The sequence below is a fragment of the Piliocolobus tephrosceles genome, chromosome 15, assembly GCF_002776525.5.
Source record: "Piliocolobus tephrosceles isolate RC106 chromosome 15, ASM277652v3, whole genome shotgun sequence".
Taxonomy (NCBI): domain Eukaryota; kingdom Metazoa; phylum Chordata; class Mammalia; order Primates; family Cercopithecidae; genus Piliocolobus; species Piliocolobus tephrosceles.
Window position 1 is genome coordinate 90,852,028 of NC_045448.1, and position 15,599 is coordinate 90,867,626.

At 45.2% G+C, this 15,599-nt stretch overlaps 1 long non-coding RNA gene across 1 annotated transcript in view; it reads left to right on the forward strand.

Annotated features, from left to right (window-relative positions):
* Positions 1 to 5,072: 5,072 nt before the first annotated feature.
* LOC111528198 overlaps positions 5,073 to 15,599 on the forward strand; it is a 39,868-nt gene continuing 29,341 nt past the window's right edge. Inside the window, exons 1-2 of the long non-coding RNA XR_002726900.2 lie at positions 5,073 to 5,608; positions 6,751 to 6,858. This is a non-coding gene — a long non-coding RNA (uncharacterized LOC111528198). The remainder of the gene's footprint in view (positions 5,609 to 6,750; positions 6,859 to 15,599) is intronic.

Here is a 15,599-nt window from a genome sequence, read left to right on the forward strand (position 1 = left end):
CCCGCCACCTCACCCGGCTAGTTTTTTGTATTTTTTAGTAGAGACGGGGTTTCACCGTGTTAGCCAGGATGGTCTCGATCTCCTGACCTCATGATCCGCCCGTCTCGGCCTCCCAAAGTGCTGGGATTACAGGCTTGAGCCACCGCGCCCGGCCTTAAGGTATTTTTTCATGCCTACTTTCTATCTCTTGTATCATCCCCTGGTTGATTTCTCTCTTTTTAAAAAATTATTTTAAAAATTACCACATAATAATTGTACATATTTCTAGGGTACTTGGTGATGTTTTGATGTATGTAATGTGTAGTGGTCTAATCAGAGTGTGATGATTAATACTGAGTGTCAACTTGATTGGATTGAAGGATACAAAGTATTGATCCTGGGTGTGTCTGTGAGGGTGTTGCCAAAAGGAGACTAATATTTGAATCAGTGGGCTGGAAAAGGCAGACCCACCCTTAATCTGGGTGGGCACCATCTAATCAGCTGCCAGCTTGGCTAGAATATAAAGCAGGTAGAAAAACGTGGAAAGACTAGATTGGCCTAGCCTCCCAGCTTATTTCCTTCTCCCGTGCTGGATGCTTCCTGCCCTTGAACGTGGACTCCAAATTTTTCAGTTTTGGGACTTGGACTGACTTCCTTGCTCCTCAGATGGCCTGTTGTGGGACCTTGTGATTGAGTTAATAATAAGCTCCCATATATATATTATATATATAAGATATATATATGGATATAGGATATCAGTTCTTATCAGTTCTGTCCCTCTAGAGAACCCTGACTAATATACAGAGTAACCAATATATTCATAACCTCAAACATTTATCATTTCTTTATCTTTGGAGCATTCAAAATCCTCTCTTCTAGCAATTTGAATGTATATGATAAATTGTTGTTGGCTCTAGTCACTCTATCGTGCTGTAGAATAGTAAAGCTTATTTCTCTTATCTAGCTATAATTTTGTATCCTTTAACCAACCTCTCCCTATTTTCCTTTCCCTCCTACCCTTCCCAGCCTCTAGTAACCACTATTCTACTTTCTATTTCTGTGAGATCAACTTTTTAAAAGACTTCATATATGGCCAGGCATGGTGGTGGCTCACACCTGTAGTCCCAGCACTTTAGGAGGCCGAGACGGTGGATCCCCTGAGGTTGGGAGCTCAAGACCAGCCTGACCAACATGGAGAAACCCCGTCTCTACTAAAAATACAAAAAAATTAACCAGGCGTGGTGGTGCATGCCTGTAATCCCAGCTACTGGGGAGGTTGAGGCAGGAGAATTGCTTGAACCCGGGAGGTGGAGGTTGTGGTGAGCTGAGATTGATCCATTGCACTCCAGCCTGCACAACACAGCAAGACTCCATCTCAAAAAAAATAAAATAAAAATAAAGCATAAAAAGATTTCGTATATGAGTGAGAACGTGTAATATTTGTCTTTCTGTGCCTGGCTTATTTTGCTTACCATAATGTCCTCCAGGTTCATCCATGTCAGGATTTTATTCCTTTTTGTGGCTGAATAGTTTTCCATTTGAATATATACCACATTTCTTTAACCATTCGTCTGTTGATGGATACTTAGGTTGATTGATATTTTGGCTATTGTGAATGGTGCTGCAGTAAATATGGGAGTGCAGATGCCTCTTTGATATACTGATTCCCTTTACTTTGAATAAATACCCAGTAGTAGGATTGCTGGATCATACTGAATACTGTAATTTTAAATCCTGTTTGATTTTAATTGCATTACCTATCAATATTCCCACTCAACCTTAAAACTTTATAAACATCATTGCATGAACATACCATAATTTACTGTTGTTAGCTATTCAAGATTTTTTCCATTATGCATTTTCTCTTACAAATAAGGGATAAGGTGACGTTTTTTACAATATAAACCTTTTTTCTGTAATTAGGTTGAAAAGGAGTAGCAGGCCAGGTGCAGTGGCTCATGCTTGTAATCCCAGCACTTTGGGAGGCATAGGTGGCTGAATCATCTGAGGTCAGGAGTTCAAGAACAGCCTGGCCAACATGGGGAAACCCTGTCTCTACTAAAAATACAAAAATTAGCCAGGCGTGGTGGCGGGCGCCTGTAATCCCACCTAGTCGAGGTCTGAGGCAGGGAAAATCGCTTGAACCCAGGAGGTGGAGGTTGCAGTGAGCCGAGATTGCACCATTGCATTCCAGCCTGGGCGACAGAGAGAGACTCCGTCTCAAAAAAAAAAAAAAAAAGAAAGAAAGAAAGAAAAGTTAAAAAGAAAAGGAGGAGCAAAGTTACTGGGTCGAAATGCACGAAGCAAGTACTACTTTCTAATCAGATGTATTTTTAATATTAAGAAATGGTTACTAATTTTGTTAGGTGTTATGAAGGCATTTTGGTTATGTTTAAGCATTTATTGTCTATTAGAGATCATTTTCTTTTGAAATATTATCTGAAGAGTTGATGTCTGAAATTTATTTTTAAAAAGCTCTAACAAAACAAACAGCGTTGATGGGGGTAGGAAATAGGTCAAACAATATCAGTGACAAAACAAAATAAAAATTGTTGTTGGGTGACAGGTGCTTGGAAGTTCATGATTCTACTCTCTCTGCTTTTGGGTGTGTTTGAAATTATCCACAATAAAATGGAGGAGAGGGGAGGGAAGGGAAGGGAAGGGAAAAGAAAGATGTATCTCTTTAGAATACTACTAGCCATTTATGAGAGTGCTTAATTCACAGTGTCCTTATCATCCCTGCTATTCTCAAGAAAGAAAGAATGAAAGAGAAAGAAAAGAAAGGAAGAAGACTGACTATTAGTTTGATAAAAGTACAGTCTCTTTGATCCCTGGTGAGGTGGAATAACTTTTCAAAGGCCCTTTATCTCTTCATCAGTTGTAAAATGCTTCCTGGTCAGTACGTTCCTTTCTCCCTATCTTGTTACAATCTTTAGTGAATCTGTTTTATCCATAATATGCCTTCTAAGATGTCTAGAAAAGACAGTATCTACAAAAGAAAGCTTACTACCTCTCAATGCTTGTTAATAATTTTTTTTCAGTGACAGGTCATGTGGATCAGCTGATGGTTTTAACACATGGAATTTCTACAAAATGCTTTAGCTGAGGTGAAAACATTAGTAACAATATATATTTGCTGCACACACCACACATATTATTTCATCCTCATATTCAGATGAAGAAACAGAGGTTGAGGGAGGTTAAGTACCTGGTTCAAGTCCACATGTAACAAAGCCAGAATTTAAATCCCAGATTTGATTCCAACCCTAAAGTTTTAGTCATTTTTGAAAACTTGCATGTCACTTTATCTAAATAAAAGTTTTATTCTAAAACTGTATTTATTTATTTTTTGAAACAGAGTTTTCCTGTCACCCAGGCTGGAGTGCAATGGCATGATCTCAGCTCACTGCAACCTCTGCCTTCCACGCTCAAGCGATTCTCCTGCCTCAGCCTCCCAAGTAAGGATTACAGGAGCATGCTAATTTTTTGTATTTTTAATAGAGACGGGGTTTCGCCATGTTGGCCAGGCTGGTGTTGAACTCCTGATCTCAGATGATCCACCCACCTCGGCCTCCCAAAGTGACGGGATTACAGGCGTGAGCCACCGTACCTGACCTACTCTAAAACTTTAATAAAACAGTTGTCTTGCTCCCTAATGTCCACGTTTCGTTGATTAATAGCCATCAGTGTGAACAACTACCTGGACCAAGAAGGTCAGCTGGATTCAGAGATACCCTTCAGTAATTCTTAATCTGAGATGTTCAGAAATCTCCTTGGAAATGTCTATTTCTGGAGAGACCATCACTGTCTCTCCCCTAGGTGGACAGAGCAAGAAGGTGAGCCATGACCTGGGTCCCCTGGAGCAGGAGAGGACAGCGGTAGGGGAGCCCAGGAAGGGATCAGGCACAGGACAGAAGCATGAGTTGAGACCCTAACATGGTGCTTGTGAGGCGCTTGCCGCACCTTCCCACAGGAGACTGAGGAAACGGCTCTGAGAAATAGCTGCTAAAGTCTAAGACTCTGCCTCAGAAATCTCCTTCGAATTTAGCCCTCCATTTAGATCCCACTGCAGCAGGCCTCCTCTATGGCACCCGGGAACGCCCCCTGCAGTGCTCCCCATTTTAACTCTAGAGGAATCATAAAATACAGGTCCGATTACATATTCGTCATCTCTCTATATAACCACCACGTGGGCGGTCCCACAGCTAAGGCCCTTCCTAGGAGGCAGCGACCCCTCCCTCCAACCCCATCTCTGCCTGCCCTACACGCATACTCATCCCTCTCCCACCTCCTGCCTTCCACTTGCTGTTACTTTTTGTAAACAACCCTTTCTCCTGGTTTCCCGTAGCTGACAGCTGACACAGCCTCCGCTGAAGAATCCTGTCTCGACAACCCCTCGACCCTAACAGTTTGCTCTCTCTGTGTGTTCTTAAGTCCCTTTGTTCCTACATCTTTCAGAGGGCTCTGTGAGGAGTCTGTGAGCGAACACCTAGTGCCTACCCTGGCAAACTGACTGCTCAGTCATTGTGAGCTATATTTTATTTTATTAAAAAACTTCTTTTTGAGACAGTCTCGCTCCGTCGCCAGGCGTGATCTCGGCTCACTGCAACCTCCACCTCCCGGATCCAAGCGATTCTTGTGCCTCAGCCTCCAGAGTAGCTAGGATTACAGGTGTTAGCACAACTAAGTTCCTCCTCAAAACTTAAGTTCCTGTTTATCAGTTGTAAGGTTATAAGCTAGCCTTCTCCCTGCTTTCCCCTTTCTCCACTTTGGCTTTCAAAGTCCTCATCTCACTACCTTATTTGGAAAGAGTTTCAAACTTCCTTCTGTTCTGTAACCAACCCCCTTGCTGTGCCCATATGTGTCCAGGGATGCCTAGGCATGCCTTCCCTCCTGCCTAACAGTCTCTCCTCCCTACTCCTCTTTTAGCAAATGGCGTGTTTACCCTATTTGGAGAATTTTAAGTCTTAGCCAATCAGGTCAGCTTAGATTGTGAGGCCCAACTCCAGCCAATGGGGAAAGGCCACAGAAACAGGAACTGCGTTAGGGATAAAAATCTCTTCTCTCCTTTGTTGGGGTGCTCTTCTGATCATGGCTGACACAGGCAGCACCCTTCTGTAGAAGTAATTGCCTTGCTGAGAAAACTATTTGCCTGAGTGCTGGTACTTCTTTGAGGGACCAAGCGCTTGTTTCTAACACAGGCATGTGCCACCACGCCCAGTTAATTTTTGTATTTTTAGTAGAGATGGGGTTCTGCCATGTTGGCCAGGCTGGTCTCAAACTCCTGATCTCAAGTGATTCGCCCACCTCGGCCTCCCAAAGTGCTGGATTACAGGTGTTAGCCACCACGCCCAGCCATGCTTAATTTTAATGTGTATTATCTTTAGAATAATTTCTTTTTTAAATGTCTTTTGGAGCATTTTATTTTCTTTCTTGCTCTTGAAACCTGGCATATATCAGGTGCCCAACAAATATCGAAGGAAGGAACGAGCGTGAGAGAGAGAAACGGTTTTCCAAGGGCCTGCACAGGAAAGAGGGAGAAGGGCTCTAGGCGTCTTCTGCAACTGCCCCCAGCAGCTTCAGGCTCCAGGCAGGGAGCAAGGAAGCTCTCAGTACCTGGAAATATCAGGTAAAGTGACCCAGACAGACATTCCTGTGGTTGACTCACAACTTTGCCCACTGAATTGTACTCTCTCCAACTGAAGTTGCCTTTGGGGAAAAGCAGGACAATAGGAACTCCAAATTGGGTTTGGGTAGTATCTCGATCAACCCCTGTGTCTTCCTAGTCCCAGCTCTGCCCTGGTCCAATAGCTGTGTTTAGTGACTAGATCCAGGGGGAGCCTGCTGTGGTCAACAGACATTTTAATAGTCTCAGAATAGAACTCTTTACTCTTCACCTAGTTTGTTTCTGGGCAGAACATGGCCAGATTCCAGCAGCCATCCCCATCTGTCTTCATTCCTCTTGTATTTTTTAGGGTCCCCTGACGTTCCTCAATATGAGGCTGAGAGCAGAGAATCAGGAGCAGATATCCTGGAACTAGACTCACAAAGTCATGCAATGTGCCAGCCCCAACGTTGGGCTGAGCACATACCTTATCTTACCCAATACCTACCTTCACCATTGAGTGAATACAGCCATCAGGCCTACGTTGTAGCAAAGAAAACCAAGGCCTCAGGTGACTTGGCCAAATGTCACATGGGTGGTAGCTGAGCTGCCGTTGGCAGAGCTGGGTTTGGCTTCCTCCTCCCATAAAAATCTCATTTTGACCTTTCGTTTTCTCATGTATAGAAGGAGGATAATTACACCCATCTCACAAGATACAAAAAAGAAAGTACATGAGGCCAGGTGCGGTGGCTCAAGCCTGTAATCCCAGCACTTTGGGAGGCCGAGAAGGGGCAGATCACGAGGTCAGGAGATTGAGACCATCCTGGCTAACCCGGCGAAACCCCATCTCTACTAAAAAATACAAAAAACTAGCCGGGCGAGGTGGCGGGCGCCTGTAATCCCAGCTACTCAGGAGGCTGAGGCAGGAGAATGGCATAAACCCGGGACGCGGAGCTTGCAGTGAGCTGAGATCCGGCCACTGCACTCCAGCCTGAGCGACAGAGCGAGACTCTGTCTTAAAAAAAAAAAAAAAAAAAAAGAAAAAAAAAAAAAAAAGAAAGTACATGAATGCACTTAACATTTTTAAAGGGCTAATACAGTGTTTCTTTCAATTATTAATATAAAAGAGAGTTGTTTGACACCTATTTCCCCACCCTTGCTTGTAGATTCTGTGTGCCCCCCACCACCACGATGTCAACTCTATGGATGCTTTTGTCTTTTTTTGGCCTGGACCCTGTGGCAGAGGCTGCAGAGACAGGACTGGGGGCTTGAAGGTAATGCTAACAGCTTTTTTATGTTGTATGTATTTCAGAGCTTGCAAAACATGGCCACAGAGGGTATGGTCTTCCAACTTCATTTCTCTGTGACACAGGAATTCTTATACTCATTTCACAGAAAGCACCAGCAACCAAGGGGTGAGGGTTTAGGCCCCAGGCTTCTACGACAGTGTGCCCTCTTCCAGATCAAGTAGCCACTCATGGTTGATCTTTAACTCTGAGAGTTCCTAGCAGGGGATGGCAACGGAGTGCCTGGGTCAAATGCTGATTCTTCAGTTCTGCCAGGTCTGGATGGAGAGTCATTAGATCTGGTGTGAACTCCAGTAAGCTGTTGTTTTATATGGTTCACTGGCCACTGAGTCACTGGTGCCATGTGAATCACATGCTGAGAAATAGCAGAAGAGGATGCACAGCCCCTAGAAGTCTTGGACAGACAGTGGCAAGTCTTTACTAGAGATAAACTATAACTTGGGAGCTAGGGTAAGGTGGATCAGAGCATGCACAGATTGAAATATCTTTTACAGCTGGGGCATGGTGACTCACACCTGTAATCTTAGCACATTGAGAGGCTGAGGTGGGAGGATCATCTGAGGTCAGGGGTTTGAGACCAGCCTGGCCAACATGGTGAAACCCCATCTCTACTAAAAATACAAAAAATTAGTTGGGCATGGTGGTGGGCTACTTGGGAGGCTGAGGCAGGAGAATTGCTTGAACCTAGGAGGCGGAGGTTGCAGTGAGCCGAGATCAAGCCATTGCACTCCAGCCTGGGCAATAAGAGTAAAACTGCATCTCAAAAAAAAAAAAAAAAAGAAATATCTTTTACTAGTCCATTTTGTGTTGCTATAAAAGAACACCTGAGACTGGGTAATTTATATAAGAAAGAGTTGTATTTAGCTCATGGTTCTGCAGGCTGGGAAGTTCAAGGGCATGGCTCTGGCTTCTGAAGAAGGCTTTCATGCTGTGTCATAATATGGCACAGAAAGTCAAAGGGTAAGCGGACTCAAGCAAAGAAAAGAAAACATGAAGAGTGTCCTGGCTTTGTAACAACCTACTCTCCTGGGAACTGATTCATTCCCAGTCCCTTGAGAGCAAGAACTCACTCACTTCCTCAAGAACTGCGCCAAGCCATTCAGGAGGCACCTGCCCCCATGACCCGAACACTTCCCAGTAGGCCCCACCCCTTAACACTGCCACACTGGGGATCACATTTCAATGAGATTGGGTGCAGATAAACCATATCCGAACCATAGTGTAGCTCAAGAATGTTTGGGGGCCCGGAGTGGTGGCTCATGCCTGTAATCCCAGCACTTTGGGAGGCTGATGTGTGACAATCACTTGAGCTGAGGAGTTCAAGAGCAGCCTGGATAACAAAGCAAGACCCTGTCTCTATTTTAAAAAAATTAAAAAGAATGTTTTGGCTTTGCAACATTCCAGAACATGTCCGTTAATTTCTAAACATTAAAAAATGTATATTCCATTTGTATAAGATGCCTAGTCAGACTCAAAGACACAGGAGGAAGCATGGTGGTTGTGAGGGGTTGGGGAAGAAAGAAATGGGGAGTTATTATTCAGGGGTACAGAGTTTCAGTTTGAGAGGTTGAAAAGTTCTGGAGATAACTGATGATGATGATTGCACTATAGTGTGAATGTACTTAATGTCATAGATCTCCGCACTTAAAAAATAGTTAAAATGTTAAATTTTATGTGTGTACTTTACCACAACAAATATATATAAATACACACACAGAGAGACACAAACACACATAAAAGAAAGTTTCTCTCAGTATGACATAAAATCTGGAAACTACAAATTAAAAAATTAAATTAATACATTGCCTACATAATAATCAAACTTCCTGCATGGAAACAAACCCATAAAATAAAAAGGCAGGCTGGGTGCAGTGCTCATGCTTGTAATCCTAACACTTTGGGAGGCTGAGGCCAACAGATCCCTTGAGTCCAGGAGTTCAATACCAGCCTGGGCAACCTGGTGAAACCCCATCTCTAACCAAAAATACAAAAATTAGTCAGGCGTGGTGGTGTGCTCCTGAGTCCTAGCTACTTGGGAGACTGAGGTGGGAGAATCACTTGAACCCAGGAGGCGGAGGCTGCAGTGAACCGAGATCATGCCACAGCACTCCAGCCTGAGTGACAGAGTGAGACCCTGCCAAAAAAAAAAAAAATTAAAAGGCAAAGAACAAAGTAGGACAATGTTTGCAAAATCAATGATACATCTGAGTTCTTTATACTATGAAGAAACAGACCCACAATGCTGGAGAAAAATGACTTTTAATTCAATCACTTTCCTCTCATTTAGCACATATGTATTTAACACCTGTGTACCAGACACAATTCTAAGTACCGGGAATATAGCAAAAATGAAAAATAATGATAAGACAAGGAGATTCCATTCTAGTTGGGGAAAATGACAAGAAATAAAATGAGGGAAACGAGGCATGTTGGAGGTTGTAAGTGGAGTGGAGAAAGACAAAGCAGGCAAGGAGGATGTCAGAGTTATGACACCAGGCAGAGGCTCAACAGGTTCCTCAGAGAAGGTGGCATTTGAGCAACACCTTGGAGAAGGGGAGCCCTTTGCACAGGGAGGACTGGGACTGAAGGAACAGGAAGGGCAGACCCTGGGGAGGCACCTGGGAGGCAGTATCAGGGTGGTTATAAGGTTTCTCAGGACTGTCTAGGTGCAGGTAAGCCCTTACAAAGGCTGTGACTCTTATTGCAAGTGAGACAGGAGCCACTGCAAAGTAATGAACAAAGGGTCACATAACATGGTTTCTGTTTTATTATTTATTTATTTATTTTTGAGACAGAGTCTTGCTCTTTTACGCAGGCTGGAGTGGGGTGGTGGGATCTCAGCTTGCTGCAACCTCCGCCACCTGGGTTCAAGCAGTTCTCCTGTCTCAGCCTCCTGAGTAGCTGGGATTACAGGTGCATGCCACCACGGCCAGCTAATTTTTGTAATTTTATTAGAGATGGGGTTTCACCATATTGGCAAGGCTGGTCTTGAACTCCTGACCTCAAGTGATCCACTTGCCTTGGCCTCCCAAAGTGCTGAGATTACAGGTGTGAGCCACCACGTCCGGCCTGGTTTCTGTTTTAGAAGAACCACTTTGACCACTGGATTGAGAAAAGACAGAGGGCACAAAGGGAGAAGCGGGATAATCCAGGTGAGAGGTAGGGGTGGCGTGGACCAATCACTGTGGAGGTGGAGAAGGTGGAGAAATGGTTGGATTTTGATTGTGTGTGAAGGCAGAGCCTGAGATTTCTTGACAGATTGGCTGTGGAGTACATGAGAGAAAGAGACATTGATGATGACTCCGTTTTTTGGCTTGTGCAAACTGGAAAGGTGACCTGCTTTTCATCGAGATGGAGAAGACGATAGTCCAAATGGGTTTGGGGAAGATCAGTTTGGTTTTGGAAATATTAACTTTGAAATGCCTCTAGGATTTGAGGAGGCAGCTGGCTACACAGGGCGGAGTCCAGGAGAGAGGTCAGGGCCTGGAGATAGATCCTCAGGAATTAACAGCATATGGATGGCATTGAAAATCAGGAGACTCAGTCCCTTGCCAAGGAGTGGAAGTGGTCCGAGGACTGAGGTCTGGGACAGGTCAAAGTGGAAAGGTCAGGCAGATGGCGGGAGCTTTGAGGTGGGACAAAAACCACAGGGGTCTGGTGTTCTGGAGATCACGTGAAGAAAGGTGACAGGGAGGAGGGAGCAATCTGCGGATGAGCAGCGTCAGATGCTGTTGCTGGGCCAGGACTGAGGACTTAGCACTGGATGTATTAATAGCAACAAGATTATTATTGGCGACCCGCAAGGAGCCTGGGGGTGAAAACCTGAAAGAGACAACCAAGTGTTCTTAAAACGCGCAGTAAAATTTGAAAATGCTCCATAAAATACACACATAACATTTACCGTTTTAACTTTAACTTTACAGGTAAAGACAGGCACTATTATCATCCCCATTTTATAGATGAGAAAACTGAGACATAGAAAGATCAGATGACTAGTGAATGGTGGAGCTAGGATTTGAACCCTAGTAGTCTATCTCAAGATTACAAGGACTGCTGCATGCAGTGGCTCACATCTATAATCTCAGTGCTTTGGGAGGCCAAGGCGGGAGGATTGCTTGAGCCCAGGAGTCCAAGACCAGCCTTGGCAACACAGTGAGACCTCCATCTCTACAGAAAATAAAAAGCCATATTTAGTGGCATGTGCCTGTAATCCCAGCTACTTGGGAGGCTGAGGCAGGAGGATCCCTTGAGCCCTGGAGGTTGAGGCTTCAGTGAGCCAAGATTGCACTACTGCATTCTTGCCTGAGAAATAAAGCAAGACCCCGTCTCTGAAAAGAGAGAGGGAGAGAGAGAGAGAGAGAGATTATAAGCACTATGGGAAAAAAAAAAAATAAATGCAAGCCGGGTGCAGTGGCTCACCCCTGTAACCCCAGCACTTTGGGAGACTGAGGCGGACGGATCACTTGAGGTCAGGAGTTCGTGACCAGCCTGGCCAACATGGTGAAACCACATCTCTACTAAAAATGCAAAAACTAGCCAGGTGTGGTGATGGGCACCTGTAATCTCAACTACTAGGGAGGCTGAGGCAGGAGAATCGCTTGAACCCAGGAGGCAGAGGTTGCAGTGAGCCAAGCACTATACTCCAGCTTGGGCCACACAACAAGATTCTGCCTCAGGAAAAAAAAACAAGAAAGAAAAAGAAAAAAAAAAAAAAAAGGATACTTCTCTGAGATCCAAATGACAGGAGAAACTCTGGGCAGAAGCTCTTTGGTGGCAAGCACAAGGCCATCTGATGAAGAGTTCTGGGTGTGCTCATGGAACAGGAGGAAGGCCAGTATATTGGCTGTGGTGACTGAGAAAGAAGAATTGAGTTGTGGACTGAGTGAATATCTGACTGCCTTCGAGCTGTGGTTTTCTCCTGGCGTGATGACTTCTCCAGGTGGCGGGGAACACACTGCCACATCTTATCCCAGTACATGATCATGCTGTTCTTGCGGATATTGTTCCTTAGGTTGAGCTCTGCTAGATTCCCCCCTTAGCCATCTTCTCTTCTGTATTAACAGACCCCTAAGATTTTAGCTGAGCAATGGCCACTTGGAATAAAGACTACATTTCCCAGCTTCCCTTGCATAAAACACAGCCGTGTGACTAGATCCCAGCCAATGGGCCATAAGCAAAAATGGTGTATGCCTCTTCCCAGGCCATGCCCTTCCCCTCCTGCATCCTGGTGCTTGGACGAGTTATGAGCCTAGTTGGACCTCGTGGATAATGGCCCTGCCCTAGGGATGGTGAAATGGCAGTGAAAAGAAGGCTGGCTTTTTGGGTGGTACACAGTAGTCTCGTCAGGTCAGGAGTGTCCCATGGAATAAAATAAACCTCCAATTGTTTGAGCCAATGTTTCTCAAGCTTACCTGAACATTAGGATCACTGTGCAGCTTTAAAAAAATATATATACTGCCGGGTGCAGTGGCTCATGCCTGTAATCCCAGCACTTTGGGAGGCCGAGGTGGGCCGATCACAAGGTCAGGAGATCGAGACCATCTTGTCTAACAAGGTGAAACCCCGTCTCTACTCAAAATCCAAAAAAAAAAAAAAAAAAAAAATTGGCCGGGTATGGTGGCGGGTGCCTGTAGTCCCAACTACTAGGGAGACTGAGGCAGGAGAATGGTGTGAACCTGGGAGGCGGAGCTTGCAGTAGCCGAGATCACGCCACTGCACTCCAGCCTGGGCAACAGAGCGAGACTCTATCTCAAAAAAACAAAAACAAAAACAAAAACTGATGCTTGCCACTTCTCCTAAATTTCTGATATAATTGGCCTAAGGTATAGCCTGGCATTGGATAATTTTTTGAGACAGACTCTCACACAATCTCAGCTCACTGCAACCTCCGTCTCCTGGGTTCAAGCAATTTTCCTGACTCAGCTTCCCAATAGCTGGCATTACAGGCACCTGCCACCATGCCCGGCTCATTTTTTGTATTTTTAGTAGAGATGGGGTTTCACCAAGTTGGCCAGGCTAGTCTTGAATTGCTGACCTCAGGTGATACACCCACCTCGGCCTCCCAAACTGCTGGGATTACAGGCGTGAGCCACTGGTGGCTCCTGGCCGGCATTGGATATTTAAAATGCTCCCCAGCCATGGTTGAGAACCCTTGGTTTATGTCACTGGTAATTTGGGTTTCTGTTAAACACTTAAAACTGTATCCCGGTGTGTCCAAGCTCAGGTGGGGCTTGGCTCTTAAAAGCTGTGCCTTGAGAACAGAGTCAAACTGCTCTCACTGGACAGGCCTTCAGATCAAAAGTCAGGGCCGGGCACAGTGGCTCATGACTGTAATCTCACCTTTGGGAGGCCAAGGTGGGAGGACAGCTTGAGCAGGAATTCGAGACCAGCCTGGACAACATGGTGAAACCCTGTCTCTACAAAAAAATACAAAAATTATCCAGGTGTGGTGGTGCGTGCCTGCAGTCCCAGTTACTCGAGGGCTGAGGTGGATCGCTTGAGACCAGGAGGTCACAGCTACAGTGAGTCATGATTGTGCCACTGCACTCCAGCCTGGGCAGCAGAGTGAGACCTCATCTCTACAAAATAACAACAACAACAATAACAAATTAGCCGGGTGTGGTGATGCGTGCCTGTAGTCCCAGCTGCTTGGGAGGCTGAGGTGGGAGGATTACTTGAGATCAGGAGGTTGAGGCTGCAGTGAGTCATGATCATGTCACTGCACTCCATCCTGGGCAAAAGAGTGAGACTGTGTCTCAAAAAAAACAAACAAAAAAACCCCCAAAGTCAGGTGACAGGCCTCTTCCTAATTATGTCTTGTTCATCCCTTCACTGGGATGAGGGCCAATCAGGAGGATATTCACCAAGATTGTGATCCTGGAGGAGAAACTTGATAGGAACAGTTTCCAGGTGGGTAGAGGAGGTACGGGGGGAACAGACAGACAAGCTAGGGAGCATGGCAGTTTGAGAAAAGGCCAGGAGTTCATTTGTGACTCCTGAAAAGCAGAACAGGCACATGTGGGTTCTCAAGAATTAAGGATCAACTGGATCAGTTGGTGGAGGGCCCTGTATGCCAAGCTCATGAGTTTAACTTTGAAACTGAGGATGTCCAGGGACTTTCAGAGGATGTTAAGCAGGGAAGAAATAGCACAGCCAGATTTATGTTGTAAAATATTCTGTAATGACAGCATGAGTTGGTTCGAGACCGGAGGTGGGCAGACCAGTTCTGAGGTCCCGTGAGAGGTGGTAGGGACCAATGAATGCAACCTGTTTGTGTCTGAAGTTTTGCTACATGTCTCACATTGTTGATTTACTCTAAGTCTCCACCAAACCTAGAGTTCTGACTGTCAACATTTATATAGCTTCGAAGCTAGTTCCTACTCAGCCTGCATTTGTCCATCCAGAGCTTAGGGATCTGGGGGAATGGTTGCAGGTCCCTTCTAGAATAGTTCCTTCCTCTTAGGAGTTGCTTGGGAGATGTCAGTAGAATGAACTATGGCCCAGGTGCACTTTATCTTAGTGCCAGCCTGTCCCTGAAGCAGTCAGGGTGGGGCCAGTACAGGAGAAGGGTTGAAATAAATCCAAAACCTCACCACAGTCTATCTCAAATATTAATGTTTGTGTGAATTACTTTGGCTTCCTGTTAAAGCATGAATTCTGGTCCAGCAGGTCTGGAGTAGAACCTGAGCCCACTGCATTTCTGCTGATGCTCCTGGTCCTGTAGCCACTATGAAAGGGGGGAGGCATATGGTTCTCAGCTTTGACTGCACTTTGGAATCATCGGGAGGCTTAAAAAAATCCTGAGGCTTGGGCTCCACACCCACAGGTTGTGATTTGCAGGGCTGGAATGCTGCCTGTGTATTGGCTGCTTTTCTTTTTTTTTAAGGTCACATTATTATTCTATTGTGCTATCAAGATCAAGAAGCAATGTCTTAGACTCACCTATGAGTGTTCAAAATATAGGTTCTTAAAACTTTGGATTCTTTAAATCTTGGAAGTAGTGGATGGGTGGTGCACACCTATAGTCCCAGTTACTGGGGAAGCTGAGATAGGAAGATCTCTTGAGGCCAGGAGTTGGAGGTTGCAGTGCACTAGGATCACACTTGTGAATAGTCACTGCACTCCAGCCTGGGCAACATAATATGACTTCCTCTCTGAAGAAAAGAAAGAGGCCGGGTGCAGTGGCTCACGTCTGTAATCCCAGCACTTTGGGAGGCTGAGGCAGGAGGATCACTTGAGGCCAGGAGTTCGAGACCAGCCTGGCCAATGTGGCAAAACCCCGTCTCTATTAAAAATACGAAAATTAGCCAGGTGTGGTGGTGCACGCCTGTAGTCCCAGGTACTTGGGAGGCTGAGTCAAGAGAATCACTTGAACCCAGGAGGTGGAGGTTGCAGTGAGCTGAGATCGCACCATTGGACTCCAGCCTGGGTGACAAGAGTGAAACTCCATCTCAAAGCAAAAAACAGAAAAAAAAAAAAAACAAACCAAAAACTCCAAAATCAGCTGGGTGTTGTGGCACATGCCTGTAATCTCAGCTACTCAGGAGGCTGAGGCAGGAGAATTGCTTAAATGCAGGAGGCAGAGGTTGCAGTGAGCTGAGATTGTGACACCACACTCCAGCCTGAGAGTCTCAAAAAATAAATAAATAAATAAATAAATAAATAAATAAATAAATAAATAAAGGAAGGAAGAAGAACAACTTGAAAGA